At 37.8% G+C, this 15734-nt stretch overlaps 1 pseudogene; it reads left to right on the top strand.

Moving 5' to 3' along the window:
* Positions 1–5347: 5347 nt before the first annotated feature.
* LOC130679329 (olfactory receptor 6C2-like) lies at positions 5348–6295 on the top strand (annotated as a pseudogene).
* Positions 6296–15734: the final 9439 nt, after the last annotated feature.

Raw genomic sequence — 15734 nt, 5'->3', positions numbered from 1 at the left:
TGACTATATATGTAGGCAAAGATGTTGAGCTTGATCTCCTAGCATATGAGAAAGTAGTGTTGACTATCATTCCATGATATGCTGTTTTTAATTTTTTTTCAAGTTTAGTTAATAGATTGATAAAAAACAGCATTTTATGTAACAGGTGTAAATATATCTCCACAAGATTTTCTGAAATGATTTTCTCTCTCTCAACCTCTGAGGAGAAACAGCCTAGAGTATGTGGGACAGTTGAAGAGAGGGTGATGGAAAGGAAATATAAGAGGTCAATAGGCTATGAGCAATATTTTGGGGTCAAATGGGTAGCAAAGGAGAAGAGGAGAGCAGAATAAATCAATCATACATGCATTCATAATATCTGTGAAAAATGTCAAGTGAGAGTGCATGAAAGAAAGAGATTATATTAAGCATGGCAGTGGATGATGAATTGTAGCCCCATTGTTTCATTCAAGAGACTTAATCAAATGTTCTTTTCAGCACTAACTACCTCTGGCTTTGAGACTCTCTATATTAGATCCCAGTATGTAGCAGTATGAAACTAGACCACATGTAACCTGACTATCCTCTAGTTAGATACAAATAAAACAAAACTAATATTCTTCTTATAAACATTTTCCTTTAACATAATTTTAAAAATAATTCCATTTGCTTTAATATTCTACATTGGTTGTGAACATTTAAAATGTTGTCATTCTATCCTACCCTCATCTCTTGGTCATCACAGAGTTTTGATTTCCCTTCTTGATAGGTGAATGATTTGGAATTTCTAACAAATTACTCAACCTGTTATTTAATATTTTTCAAAATATCAAGTCTAGACCCCTGTAATTGCTACTTCAGTTAGCTCAGGACTCCCTTTATGCCCTTTCTTGTCCAACAGAGAACATGCATTATATGATTCAATCACCTTTTGCTTGTATCATGACCTCCCATTCCTTTTTATTGTCCCAGTATGTTTCCTTGTCCTAGATGGAGTACTGATGCTAATGCAAATAAAGTAAGTCATAAATTATTGGAAGACAATATAGGTAAATATAAGAACAGGATCAGTAAAACCTATTGGAAAATGGCAATAGATTCAGATATGAGAGGGCAAAAGGTAAATATATTTTCCTATATATTAATCAACCTTCCCATATACCAACACCATCATAAGTTATATTAAATGTTGTGAAGAAGACATTAAATAAGTTTTGTAACATATGACACAAAGACTTACTATTCTGAATATATGTAAATACCTAAGAAAAGGGTAAGGAATCACTTTGACTCAAAAACAATGAAAGGGTAGTAATATTCTGCTCATAAATAAAGCATAAATTATCAGTACACATTTGAAAAATTGCTATGCATTAATAGCAATCAAAAAATATGAATTAGAGTAGACAAAAGAATCATCATTTGGATCATTTAGGCAAAGATTTAGTACACTGATGGTACATCTTGATCTTTGTGTTATTAACTCATCTTGGAGTCTCCAAGGATATTCTCCTAACTCCCAGGTGCATTAGTTAGCTTTCACTTGCTTTTATTTTTCTATGTTCATTGTATTTTACATTCACTAGTGAATTTTATGCAGGGTCACCAAGGACACTTTTTTTAAACCTATTTGGTCTATTACAGGTTGCCCAGATAAAGCACCCTCAATCATAACTGAGGTGAAACTTTAAGGGGACCACTCTGTGAAAAAATTAGGTCAGATCATCAATGTTTCAGAATCAGAGATTTTCTTTTTTGCTTTTGCCTGTTTACTGGCATTTCCCACTATCTAGCTATTCATATTATGCAGTAATAGTTTTTTTCAATTTAGACTCATATTGTAATTCATGATGAATGTTAGACCCAGGGATATAAAAACTGACACATCTGAGCATGCATTTCCACTGCAACCTCAAGGGAAAGTTGAGGAGTATGCCTAGATCATATCCATGTCACAATAATTCCTGCTTAGTTATGAGTTCCACTAAGTATCTGTGTAGATAAGACAAAAACTGAAGCCTGAATGACAAAAGCAACTGAAGAGTAAGTATGTCCAGATTTCTTAAATCAGTTTTTTCTATTCTAAAATTTGGTAAAACATTTAAAATATTTCCTATCACTTCCATAAACATGTCTATTTATATATATGTATTATACATAAACACAGATTTATATAAAAAGAAACACACACATAATATGTTTGGGTGTATTTTTTAGAATTTGGATCATTCATAAGGATAAAAGAAAATCAACTCACTTTTTTAAATGTCACTTCTGTTTCAAAAATATTAATCATGGAAGCAAATGAGGAAATTTCTAAGCCCACTTTATGAATTGGTTAAGTATGTGGACAATAAAATAGACAAATTTCATGAGCATGTAATGTTAAGATCTATTACCCCATTGCCAAAACACAAGTGTGTGCATACACACAAACACACAATCTCAATTATATAAATGCATCTCTTCAACTTAATGAAACTTGATTTGACATTTCACCTTGAAAAATCTTGCCTTTCAACCATATACAAAAATCAGTAAGTTGCACCTGCAATATAACTTTTCAAAATGTATGAGAGACATGATTCTCGATAACTAGACAACTTGAATACAAAAGGGTTCATTTACATCCTGGCATAGTACCCAGGATCGGCAGAGACTTTTTCTAGAGGTTACAATAGGGAATGAAGAGAAGGTGACTATAGGTACCAAGGAAGGTGGGCTCTGGTGAACAACAATCCTGTGTTTCTCATCTGAGATACTGCAGATATTTCAAGGGTAGATCTGCAGAACAAGATAGGATAACAGCATTTAGACAAAAGGCTTTGCCCAGGAGCCTTTATCTGTGTTTTCACTCTCTGATAGTGTCTAGAAACTCTGAATGCTGCCTTTTGTGTTACATAGATTCCATCTGAGACCATTTTGTCAAAAAAGGAACCCAGAGGCAAGCCTTCGTTGAAAATAGCTGCCTGATAGCACCCCTTCAAGAATAACTGGATTAAAGTCTAAGTACTTTGCCCTATATATTATCAGTAAAATCAAAGAGAATATTCCAACGCAATGAAGGGCCTTGATAGAGAAAGCTTAGTTAAACGTAACACAATGAAAAATTATCATTAGCTCACATCTAGAATGTTTTAAAGACTTCAGTACTTTATACTTACTTTTTATGACCTCTATTTTTTTTAATTGATAAATATACAGCAGAATAAATGAGAAGTCTTGTGACATGTGAGCAGTACAGCTGATAAAATCCCCAGCTTGAGTGACTGTCTTCTGCTACTCAAAACTTGTCCTAAAACATCAGGGAAGCGAGATACTAACTCTTGTACTGAAGGAAGTACCTTCAGTAGTGTTGCATCTTCTACATGAACTTCAGGAGTAAAGAAATTCTGTCAAATAAAATCCTGACATATAAGTCAAGGTTATATCCTGGCCTTTGTTCAGAAATATCTGTGTTTAATTAATATATAGAAAAACTATTATATCCCAGGAAATGTGATAGATCTCAGTATGAGATCTTATATTCAGATTGAGTATAAGAGATTGAGAATAAAACAGGCCCTGGAAACTATCACAGTTCAATTAAGTGACAAACAATAAATACACAATATAATACAGCCCTGATATAGGGATGATGGATATAGGAACATGGAAGATGTACCTTGCCTGGTCTGGAGAAACTGAGGTGGTATCTCAGGACTTATTCCAGATGCAATGAGGAAAAATGGACTAAAGTGATGAAAACAGGAGAGAGGAATTCCAGTTAGAGCATGAATGTTTCACCTCAAGTGTGAGATGGAGGGAATCTGAAGGAGGGTAGAAGCATATGGAGTAGAAAACACAGACTTTTTTATAACATGTTGAGGATGTAGAGTCTAAACAGATTGGCCGTTATCTCGATGTGGGCAATAGCATCGAAGGAAGCCTTCCAGAAGAAGAGTGGTAATAATTAATTGAAGAAGAATGAAGAAAACAGTGATAGTAGGTTAATAAGAGAAGTTGCTAACTATAATTGCTAATTAACCTATTTCTTCTTTCATTTACAGCAGTTTGTTCTTCATGTATTTTGATGCACTCCTAGAAACATAACAAATTAGGATCTTTATGTTTGCTTAGAGAATCATCTCGGTTATCAGTATGTCATTTCCTTCTGGAAGCTTGTTACTTTTCTTTGGTGGCAATAGTAACATAGTCACTCGAGCATTCTCTTGACTGTGGTGTGCATGGTACTTATTTTTCTGTTTTTTTACTTTTTACCATTCTATGTCATTATATTTGAAGTGGGAGGCTTGCATACAGCATCTAGGTGGGAAAATTTTTTTTAGCCCATTCTTATAATCTCTATGCTTTAATTAGTTTGGTATGTTATGATCATTTGTGTGAAATGTAATTATTTACGGTTGAACTTCTATCATTTTGTTACTTGATGGACTAAAGTGATGAAAACAGGAGAGAGGAATTCCAGTTCGAGCATGAATGTTTCACCTCCAGTGTGAGATGGAGGGAACCTGAAGGAGGGTAGAAGCATCTGGAATGGAAATTCCAATTCTTTCTTTTGTTTCCTACTCGTTTCTCAACTGAACAGTTTCAGGGCTCCTTTTTAATTAATATAGTATGCTTTTTACTATTTTCTTAAAAGTATGTGTGTATTCTATGAATTATAATAGACAACACTGAAAATTTAGAATCAATATTTTACATCTGGAGGTAGAATATAGAAAATTTACCACTACAGAGAAGCCTTTACCTTTCTTTTTTTATTGTGGTTATCACTTATACTATGTCTATATGTATATTGGAAACTCAGATAGCTATAGCTTTTGTCTTCAAGAATCAGTTTTATGAAAGAATTTGTGTAGAATCGGTGTTTTGATTTGTTTTTAAATGTTTTGTAGAAAACTACAATTTAGGTATATGGTCCTGGAGTTCTCTTTGTAGGATGATTTAAGTATGTATTTTTTCACTTTACAATGTATAGGGCTACATAGATTAGATACCTCATCTTGAATTAACCCTGGAAGATTGTATCTGTCAAAGAATCAGTTCATTTTGCCTAAGTTTCCAAATCCACTTTGCAGAGCTTTTCAAAATATTTCATGTTCATCTTTTTAATGTCTGTATTATCTGAAATTATGTCATAATTTTCTTTCCTGATAAACTCCATCTTTCCTCTTCTTTTTCAGATCAATTATACAGCACTTTTATTCATGTTATTCATCCTTTCTAAGTACCAGCTTGTGATTCTATTAATCATGTTTTTCCATTTTCTGTTTCAAAAAGTTTTGAGTCATCGTTTCCCTTTTTCTCTTCAGATACTTCCCTTTCGACTTTTTACGTGCCGATTACCTGAAACATCAAGGCAATAATGAGAAATCACTCAGCAATAACAACATTCATCTCGTTGGGACCTACAGAGGACCCACAGGTGCAAGTTCTGATCTTTATCTTCCTCTTTCTCACCTACATGCTGAGCATTACTGGAAATCTGACCATTATCATTCTTACACTCTTGGATTCTCATCTGAAAACACCTATGTATTTTTTTCTTCGAAATTTCTCCACCTTAGAAATCTCATTCACAACAGTCTGTATTCCTAGATTCCTGTACAGCATGTCAACTGGGGACAATACCATTACTTACAATGCTTGTCTGAGTCAAATATTTTTTTTTTAAATTTTTGGGGCCACAGAATTTTTTCTCCTGGCAGCCATGTCCTATGACCGCTATGCGGCCATCTGTAAGCCCCTGCATTACATGAGCATCATGAACAGCAGAATCTGTACCATCCTTGTCCTCTGCTGCTGGGTCTCTGGGTTGATGATCATCATCACACCGCTAGGTATGGGTCTCCAGCTGGAATTCTGTGACTCTAATATCATTGACCATTTTGGCCGTGATGCGTCTCCTCTTTTTAAGATTTCATGCTCAAATACATGGTTCATAGAACAGGTCGTTATAATCTGTGCAGTACTGACATTCATCATTACACTGATAGGCGTTGTTCTTTCATACATATACATCATCAGGACAATTCTAAGATTCCCTTCTGAGTCACAAAGAAAGAAAGCTTTTTCTACCTGCTCATCTCACATGATTGTTGTTTCCATCACCTATGGAAGCTGTATTTTCATCTACATCAAGCCTTCAGCCAAAGAAGAGATAGACATCAACAAAGGGGTATCCCTGCTCACTACATCTGTTGCCCCTTTGTTGAACCCCTTCATTTATACTTTGAGGAATAAGCAAGTGAAACAAGCTTTCAGTGACACAATCAAAAAAATTGCATTTCTTTCACAAGTAAGAGCACACTGACTTTGAAAAATCAAAAGAAAATGATAGATTTGTTCCTTAACATTTTTTCTCAAAGGCCTAACTAGTTCAGTCAGGTTAACCTTCATTTAATACTTCATAGCTTGATCTGTGAACCTGCTTGGAGTTTCTTGCTCTCTTTAATATCAATGAAAATTTCCTCTATCATTAAATGAATATGTTCCAGAAAATAAAATCCGCCTTAATCTCTCACTAAGAATTTCTAATATTACTCTGAAAGAAAATTTTAATGTTAAATATAGCTCTATGATTTTTGGAAAATTGTTAGAGTACTAGTTTTGTGAAACTCCTTTAATTCACATGTGCTGAACAAAATAGGAAGAATATTTCATTGTTGTTTTAAGATATTAAGAAGACTAAATTAAAGAAAGAACTCCAAATAGGCATATCAATTAAAATCAAACATATTATAACCAAAGTAAGAAAATAAATACAAGGAATTGGAAAAAAAATATGATATACAAAATATATAAGCAAGCTAGAATATTTAGAAGATTTAATTCAAGAAGGAGGAGAAAAAGACTACAGCTTCCTGATATTAGCATGCAAGCACTCATACAGACATGCACACATACAAACAAAAAATATCAAACAGTATTAAAAATAAGAAGAGGAATTTGCTTCCAGCTCTGCCAAAGCAACTTGTATGAGCCATGTCTTCTGCCTTAAATAATCATAAAACAGAATCAGCTATGTGAGGAAACTTTTGGTAACAAGCAGCTCACAACTGTGTTCCTATAGGTAAGGGAAATGGCAGTAAATGACTCCACAAGTAGTGCTAGCCCAGCAACACAATGAGCTAGACTAACCTCAACATGATTGTCTTTTTGAGTTTACTTGACAAAGATCAGGTCAGCTGAAGTGGTTAGTACCCTCAGGTCAGGAATACACTGAGCTGGGATCTGAGTAGAAGATGTCCCCCATGTATTCTTGGCTGAGGGACTGACTGAACACATGTAGACAAGTGGCAGGCATCCAGTTTAGCAGTGATAAGGCTGAAAGTTCAACAGAGATTCTAGAAGCCAAGCAGTCTGTGGCCTTGGGAGTCTGGGCCCAGTCAAAGTGAAGGACCTTGTTAATATCTCTTCAAACCACAGGCTTTTCCCACTGCAAAAGCCACTTAGGAGTCATTTAGGAGTAAGGACCACATTCAGAGCAAGAGTCACAAAACTAAGGCCTAAATGTAAATTCCATCCACCACTGGTTCTTGCAAATAATGTTTTATTGGAACATGTCCATTCCATTCATTTGCATACTATCTATGGCTGCTTTTTTTTTTTTTTTTTTTTTTTTTTTAATAATTATTTTTTATTGAAGGGTAGTTGACACACAGTATTACATTACATGAGTTTCAAGTGTACAACACAGTGGTAGAACATTTATATACATAATTCTAGGTTCCAGCTATCACCCTACCAGGCTGTTACAATATCTTGACTATATTCCTTATGCTATACATTACATCCCGGTTACTAATTTATTTTACCATTGGAAGTCTGTCCTTTTTTTTTTTTTTTTTTTTTTTTTTTTGTGAGGGCATCTCTCATATTTATTGATCAAATGGTTGTTAACGACAATAAAATTCTGTATAGGGGAGTCAATGCTCAATGCACAATCATTATTCCACCCCAAGCCTAATTTTTGTCAGTCTCCAATCTTCTGAGGCATAACAAACAAGTTTTTACATGTAGAAAAAATTCTTACATAATGAATAAGTTACATAGTGAACAGTACAAGGGCAGTCATCACAGAAACTTTCGGTTTTGCTCATACATTATGAACTATAAACAGTCAGTTCAAATATGAATACTGATTTGGTTTTTATACTTGATTTATATGTGGATACCACATTTCTCTCTTTATTATTATTATTTTTAATAAAATGCTGAAGTGGTAGGTAGATACAAGATAAAGGTAGAAAACATAGTTTAGTGTTGTAAGAGAGCACATGTAGATGATCAGGTGTGTGCCTGTAGACTATGTGTTAATCCAAGCTAGACCAGGGCAATAAAACATCCACGTATGCAGAAGATTTCTCTCAGAACGGGGGGGTGAGGTTCTAAGCCTCACCTCTGTTGATCCCCAATTTCTCACCTGATGGCCCCCCTGCGACTGTGCCTGTCTTAGGTTGTTCCTCCCTTGAGGAATCTTACCCGTCTCTGGCTAACCAGTCATCTTCCGGGGCCATACAGGGAAATGTGAAGTTGGTAAGTGAGAGAGAAGCCTTATTGTTTGAAAAAGTTAGCTTTTTACTTCTTTGCATATTTATGCCCTGTGGCTTCTATGCCCAGCATTTGTCTTGAGGTATCTTTACCACTTGGAAGAATTATGATACTCGGTAAATTTGATATGAGGCACGAATTCTATTTAAGGGTTGTAATTAGGAAGGAAGAAGAAAAGCTATAGAAGTAGCAGGCGGAAGAAAACATGGGAAGATTGATTATTTCTTTGATATATCTTCTTGTAGAGTAACTTCAGCATGTATAGGTTTTAAGCTACTACTTAAATTGCACACACACATTAACATAATAGGAGTATAGTTACATAACCAAAGCATATCTGTAATTACCAGCCATCTGCAGTGAAACCAAGAAAACCAGTTAGGCACCTTAGGCATTTGTGAAAACTTATCTATGATATGGTGGATATTGTCCAAATGAACTTGAACAGTCTGAGAGAAATCAGACAAATTAAAACAACCCATTCCTGGGGACTGTTCACATGCCATATGTTCTTTTAACAATAAATAGTTTGTAGTTGTAAGACTTTGGAGCGCTACAATTTGCACTTCTCCAAATTCTTGGTTGAGTTCCAACAGTATAGATCCAGTCCAATTTTGTTGTTTTACTGTATGCACAGGCCAGCTTAGATATCTCCGTCCTCATTCCCATGGCAGGTCCAGGAACCGGTGGGACGAGTGCATCCACAGCTGTAGCAGCGCGTGGATCTTTGTTGGGGTTTTTTGATGATCATCTTCTGGCATGAGTCTTCCAGAGGGTGCAGATGTTGGAAGTTCTTTTTCATATCATATCTTAGTTCATTTTCGGGGTAGCCCAATTAGGCTTTGATCCTCTGTATAAACACAAACAGACCCTTTGCCTACACTTTTATATGCCCTTTATACCCTTGTGAAGAACTCGTTGGAGGTTACCACACAGGAACTGCCCTTTTTTTTTTTTTTTTTTTTTTTTGCTATCACTAATCTACACTTACATGACGAATAACTCTCCCCTATACCAGGTCTCCCCTATAAACCCCTTTACAGTCACTGTCCATCAGCATAGCAAAATGTTGTAGAATCACTACTTGCCTTCTCTGTGTTGTACAGCCCTCCCTTTTCTCCTACCCCCCATGCATGTTAATCTTAATACCCCCCTACTTCTCCCCCCCTTATCCCTCCCTACCCACCCATCCTCCCCAGTCCCTTTCCCTTTGGTACCTGTTAGTCCATTCTTGAGTTCGGTGATTCTGCTGCTGTTTTGTTCCTTCAGTTTTTCCTTTGTTCTTATATTCCACAGATAAGTGAAATCATTTGGTATTTCTCTTTCTCCGCTTGGCTTGTTTCACTGAGCATAATACCCTCCAGCTCCATCCATGTTGCTGCAAATGATTGGATTTGCCCTTTTCTTATAGCTGAGTAGTATTCCATTGTGTATATGTACCACATCTTCTTTATCCATTCATCTATTGATGGACATTTAGGTTGCTTCCAATTCTTGGCTATTGTAAATAGTGCTGCAATAAACATAGGGGTGCATCTGTCTTTCTCAAACTTGATTGCTGCATTCTTAGGGTAAATTCCTAGGAGTGCAATTCCTGGGTCAAATGGTAAGTCTGTTTTGAGCATTTTGATGTACCTCCATACTGCTTTCCACAATGGTTGAACTAACTTACATTCCCACCAGCAGTGTAGGAGGGTTCCCCTTTCTCCACAGCCTCGCCAACATTTGTTGTTGTTTGTCTTTTGGATGGCAGCCATCCTTACTGGTGTGAGGTGATACCTCATTGTAGTTTTAATTTGCATTTCTCTGATAATTAGCGATGTGGAGCATCTTTTCATGTGTCTGTTGGCCATCTGTATTTCTTTTTTGGAGAACTGTCTGTTCAGTTCCTCTGCCCATTTTTTAATTGGGTTATTTGTTTTTTGTTTGTTGAGGCGTGAGAGCTCCTTATATATTCTGGACGTCAAGCCTTTATCGGATGTGTCATTTTCAAATATATTCTCCCATACTGTAGGGATCCTTCTTGTTCTATTGATGGTGTCTTTTGCTGTACAGAAGCTTTTCAGCTTAATATAGTCCCACTTGTTCATTTTTGCTGTTGTTTTCCTTGCCCGGGGAGATATGTTCAAGAAGAGGTCACTCATGTTTATGTCTAAGAGGTTTTCGCCTATGTTTTCTTCCAGGAGTTTAATGGTTTCATGACTTACATTCAGGTCTTTGATCCATTTTGAGTTTACTTTTGTATATGGGGTTAGACAATGGTCCAGTTTCATTCTCCTACATGTAGCTGTCCAGTTTTGCCAGCACCACCTGTTGAAGAGACTGTCATTTCGCCATTGTATGTCCATGGCTCCTTTATCAAATATTAATTGACCATATATGTCTGGGTTAATGTCTGGATTCTCTAGTCTGTTCCATTGGTCTGTGGCTCTGCTCTTGTGCCAGTACCAAATTGTCTTGATTACTATGGCTTTATAGTAGAGCTTGAAGTTGGGGAGTGAGATCCCCCCTACTTTATTCTTCTTTCTCAGGATTGCTTTGGCTATTCGGGGTCTTTGGTGTTTCCATATGAATTTTTGAATTATTTGTTCCAGTTCATTGAAGAATGTTGCTGGTAGTTTCATAGGGATTGCATCAAATCTGTATATTGCTTTGGGCAGGATGGCCATTTTAACGATATTAATTCTTCCTAGCCACGAGCATGGGATGAGTTTCCATCTGTTAGTGTCCCCTTTAATTTCTCTTAAGAGTGACTTGTAGTTTTCAGAGTATAAGTCTTTCACTTCTTTGGTTAGGTTTATTCCTAGGTATTTTATTTTTTTTGATGCAATTGTGAATGGAGTTGTTTTCCTGATTTCTCTCTCTGTTGGTTCATTGTTAGTATATAGGAAAGCCACAGATTTCTGTGTGTTGATTTTGTATCCTGCAACTTTGCTGTATTCCGATATCAGTTCTAGTAGTTTTGGGGTGGAGTCTTTAGGGTTTTTTATGTACAGTATCATGTCATCTGCAAATAGTGACAGTTTAACTTCTTCTTTACCAATCTGGATTCCTTGTATTTCTTTATTTTGTCTGATTGCCGTGGCTAGGACCTCCAGTACTATGTTAAATAACAGTGGAGAGAGTGGGCATCCCTGTCTAGTTCCCGATCTCAGAGGAAATGCTTTCAGCTTCTCGCTGTTCAGTATAATGTTGGCTGTGGGTTTATCATAGATGGCCTTTATTATGTTGAGGTACTTGCCCTCTATTCCCATTTTGCTGAGAGTTTTTAACATGAATGGATGTTGAACTTTGTCAAATGCTTTTTCAGCATCTATGGAGATGATCATGTGGTTTTTGTCTTTCTTTTTGTTGATGTGGTGGATGATGTTGATGGACTTTCGAATGTTGTACCATCCTTGCATCCCTGGGATGAATCCCACTTGGTCATGGTGTATGATCCTTTTGATGTATTTTTGAATTCGGTTTGCTAATATTTTGTTGAGTATTTTTGCATCTACGTTCATCAGGGATATTGGTCTGTAGTTTTCTTTTTTGGTGGGGTCTTTGCCTGGTTTTGGTGTTAGGGTGATGTTAGCTTCATAGAATGAGTTTGGGAGTATCCCCTCCTCCTCTATTTTTTGGAAAACTTTAAGGAGAATGGGTATTATGTCTTCCCTGTATGTCTGATAAAATTCCGAGGTAAATCCATCTGGCCCGGGGGTTTTGTTCTTTGGTAGTTTTTTGATTACCTCTTCAATTTCGTTGCTGGTAATTGGTCTGTTTAGATTTTCTGTTTCTTCCTGGGTCAATCTTGGAAGGTTATATTTTTCTAGGAAGTTGTCCATTTCTCCTAGGTTTCCCAGCTTGTTAGCATATAGGTTTTCATAGTATTCTCCAATAATTCTTTGCATTTCCGTGGGGTCCGTCGTGATTTTTCCTTTCTCGTTTCTGATACTGTTGATTTGTGTTGACTCTCTTTTCTTCTTAATAAGTCTGGCTAGAGGCTTATCTATTTTGTTTATTTTCTCGAAGAACCAGCTCTTGGTTTCATTGATTTTTGCTATTGTTTTATTTTTCTCAATTTTATTTATTTCTTCTCTGATCTTTATTATGTCCCTCCTTCTGCTGACCTTAGGCCTCATCTGTTCTTCTTTTTCCAATTTCGATAATTGTGACATTAGACCATTCATTTGGGATTGCTCTTCCTTTTTTAAATATGCTTGGATTGCCATATACTTTCCTCTTAAGACTGCTTTTGCTGTGTCCCACAGAAGTTGGTGCTTAGTGTTGTTGTTGTCATTTGTTTCCATATATTGCTGGATCTCCATTTTGATTTGGTCATTGATCCATTGATTATTTAGGAGCGTGTTGTTAAGCCTCCATGTGTTCGTGAGCCTCTTTGCTTTCTTTGTACAGTTTATTTCTAGTTTTATGCCTTTGTGGTCTGAAAAGTTGGTTGGTAGGATTTCAATCTTTTGGAATTTTCTGAGGCTCTTTTTGTGGCCTAGTATGTGGTCTATTCTGGAAAATGTTCCATGTGCACTTGAGAAGAATGTATATCCCGCTGCTTTTGGATGTAGAGTTCTATAGATGTCTATTAGGTCCATCTGCTCTACTGTGTTGTTCAGTGCTTCCGTGTCCTTACTTATTTTCTGCCCAGTGGATCTATCCTTTGGGGTGAGTGGTGTGTTGAAGTCTCCTAGAATGAATGCATTGCAGTCTATATCCCCCTTTAGTTCTGTTAGTATTTGTTTCACATATGCTGGTGCTCCTGTGTTGGGTGCATATATATTTAGAATGGTTATATCCTCTTGTTTGACTGAGCCCTTTATCATTATGTAGTGTCCTTCTTTATCTCTTGTTACTTTCTTTGTTTTGAAGACTATTTTGTCTGATATTAGTACTGCAACCCCTGCTTTCTTCTCACTGTTGTTTGCTTGAAATATGTTTTTCCATCCCTTGACTTTTAGTCTGTACATGTCTTTGGGTTTGAGGTGAGTTTCTTGTAAGCAGCATATAGATGGGTCTTGCTTTTTTATCCATTCTGTTACTCTGTGTCTTTTGATTGGTGCATTCAACCCATTAACATTTAGGGTGACTATTGAAAGATATGTACTTATTGCCATTGCAGGCTTTAAATTCGTGGTTACCAAAGGTTCAAGGTTAGCCTCTTTAGTATCTTACTGCCTAACTTAGCTCGCTTATTGAGCTGTTATATACACTGTCTGGAGATTCTTTTCTTCTCTCCCTTCTTGTTCCTCCTCCTCGATTCTTCATATGTTGGGTGTTTTGTGCTGTGCTCTTTCTAGGAGTGCTCCCATCTAGAGCAGTCCCTGTAAGATGTTCTGTAGAGGTGGTTTGTGGTAAGCAAATTCCCTCAGCTTTTGTTTGTCTGGGAATTGTTTAATCCCACCGTCATATTTGAATGATAGTTGTGCTGGATACAGTATCCTTGGTTAAAGGCCCTTCTGTTTCATTGTATTAAATATATCATGCCATTCTCTTCTGGCCTGTAGGGTTTCTGTTGAGAAATCTGACGTTAGCCTGATGGGTTTCCCTTTATAGGTGACCTTTTTCTCTCTAGCTGCCTTTAACACTCTTTCCTTGTCCTTGATCTTTGCCATTTTAATTATTATGTGTCTTGGTGTTGCCCTTCTTGGATCCTTTCTGTTGGGGGTTCTGTGTATTTCCGTGGTCTGTTCGATTACTTCCTCCCCCAGTGTGGGGAAGTTTTCAGCAATTATTTCTTCTAAGATACTTTCCATCTCTTTTCCTCTCTCTTCTTCTTCTGGGACCCCTATAATACGGATATTGTTCCTTTTGGATTGGTCACACAGTTCTCTTAATATTGTTTCATTCCTGGAGATCCTTTTGTCTCTCTCTCTGTCAGCTTCTGTGCGTTCCTGTTCTCTGATTTCAATTCCATCAATGGCCTCTTGCATTCTATCCATTCTGCTTATAAACCCTTCCAGAGTTTGTTTCATTTCTGCGATCTCCTTTCTGGCATCTGTGATCTCTTTCCGGACTTCATCCCATTTTTCTTGCGTATTTCTCTGCATCTCTGTCAGCATGTTTATGATTCTTATTTTGAATTCTTTGTCAGGAAGACTGGTTAGGTCTGTCTCCTTCTCTGGTGTTGTCTCTGTGATCTTTGTCTGCCTGTAGCTTTGCCTTTTCATGGTGATAGAAATAGTCTGCAGAACTGGGACGAGTGACGGCTGGAAGGACTTCCTTTCTTGTTGGTTTGTGGCCCTCCTCTCCTGGGAGAACAGCGGCCTCTAGTGGCTTGTGCTGCGCAGCTGCGCGCAGACAGGGTTTCTGCTTCCTGCCCGGCTGCTATGGAGTTAATCTCCGCTGTTGCTGTGGGCGTGGCCTGGCTCGGGCAGCTACTCCAAAATGGTGGAGTCGCGTTGGAGCAGGAGCTGCTGGTAGGCTATTTATCTCCGTAAGGGGCCTCCCTGCTCCCTGCAGCCCAGGGGTTAGGGTGCCCAGAGATCCCGGATTCCCTACCTCTGGATTAAGTGGCCCGCCCTGCCCCTTTAAGACTTCCAAAAAGCACCCGCCAAAACAAAACAACGACCACAAAAAAAAACAAGAAAAAAAATTTTTTTAATTAAAAAAAAAAAAAAATTTTTAATTAAAAAAAGAAAAGGTGGTCGTTCGTTTTTCTTTATTCTCCGGTGCCAGCCTCAGGCCTCTGCTCACCGGTCTTTCTGCCCTGTTTCCCTAATATTGGGGTCCCTGTCCCTTTAAGACTTCCAAAAAGCGCTCGCCAAAACAAAGCAGCAAAAAAGCAAAAAAAAAAAAAAAAAATGGTCGCGCGCTTTTCTTATGTCCTCTGTCGCCCAGCCTCCAGTGCCTGCTCACTGTTCTTGCTGCCCTGTTTTCCCAGTATCGAGGGCCCTGCACTCTGGCCCGGATGGCTGGGGCTGGGTGTTCGGCAGCCCTGGGCTCCGTCTCCCTCCCGCTCCGCCTGCTCTTCTCCCGCCGGGAGCTGGGGGGAGGGGCGCCCGGCTCCCGCGGGGCCGGGGCTTGTATCTTACCCCCTTCGCGAGGCGCTGGGTTCTCTCAGGTGTGGATGTGGTCTGGATATTGTCCTGTGTCCTCTGGTCTTTATTCTAGGAAGGGTTGTCTTTGTTATATTTTCATAGATATATGTTGTTTTGGGAGGAGATTTCCGCTGCTCTACTCACGCCGCCATCTTCCGCCCCCTATGG

This window comes from Manis pentadactyla, chromosome 10 (assembly GCF_030020395.1).
Source record: "Manis pentadactyla isolate mManPen7 chromosome 10, mManPen7.hap1, whole genome shotgun sequence".
In the NCBI taxonomy this organism is placed as follows: domain Eukaryota; kingdom Metazoa; phylum Chordata; class Mammalia; order Pholidota; family Manidae; genus Manis; species Manis pentadactyla.
The sequence above is the reverse complement of the archived record's forward strand: the minus strand, read 5'-3'. Positions and strand labels throughout refer to the sequence as shown.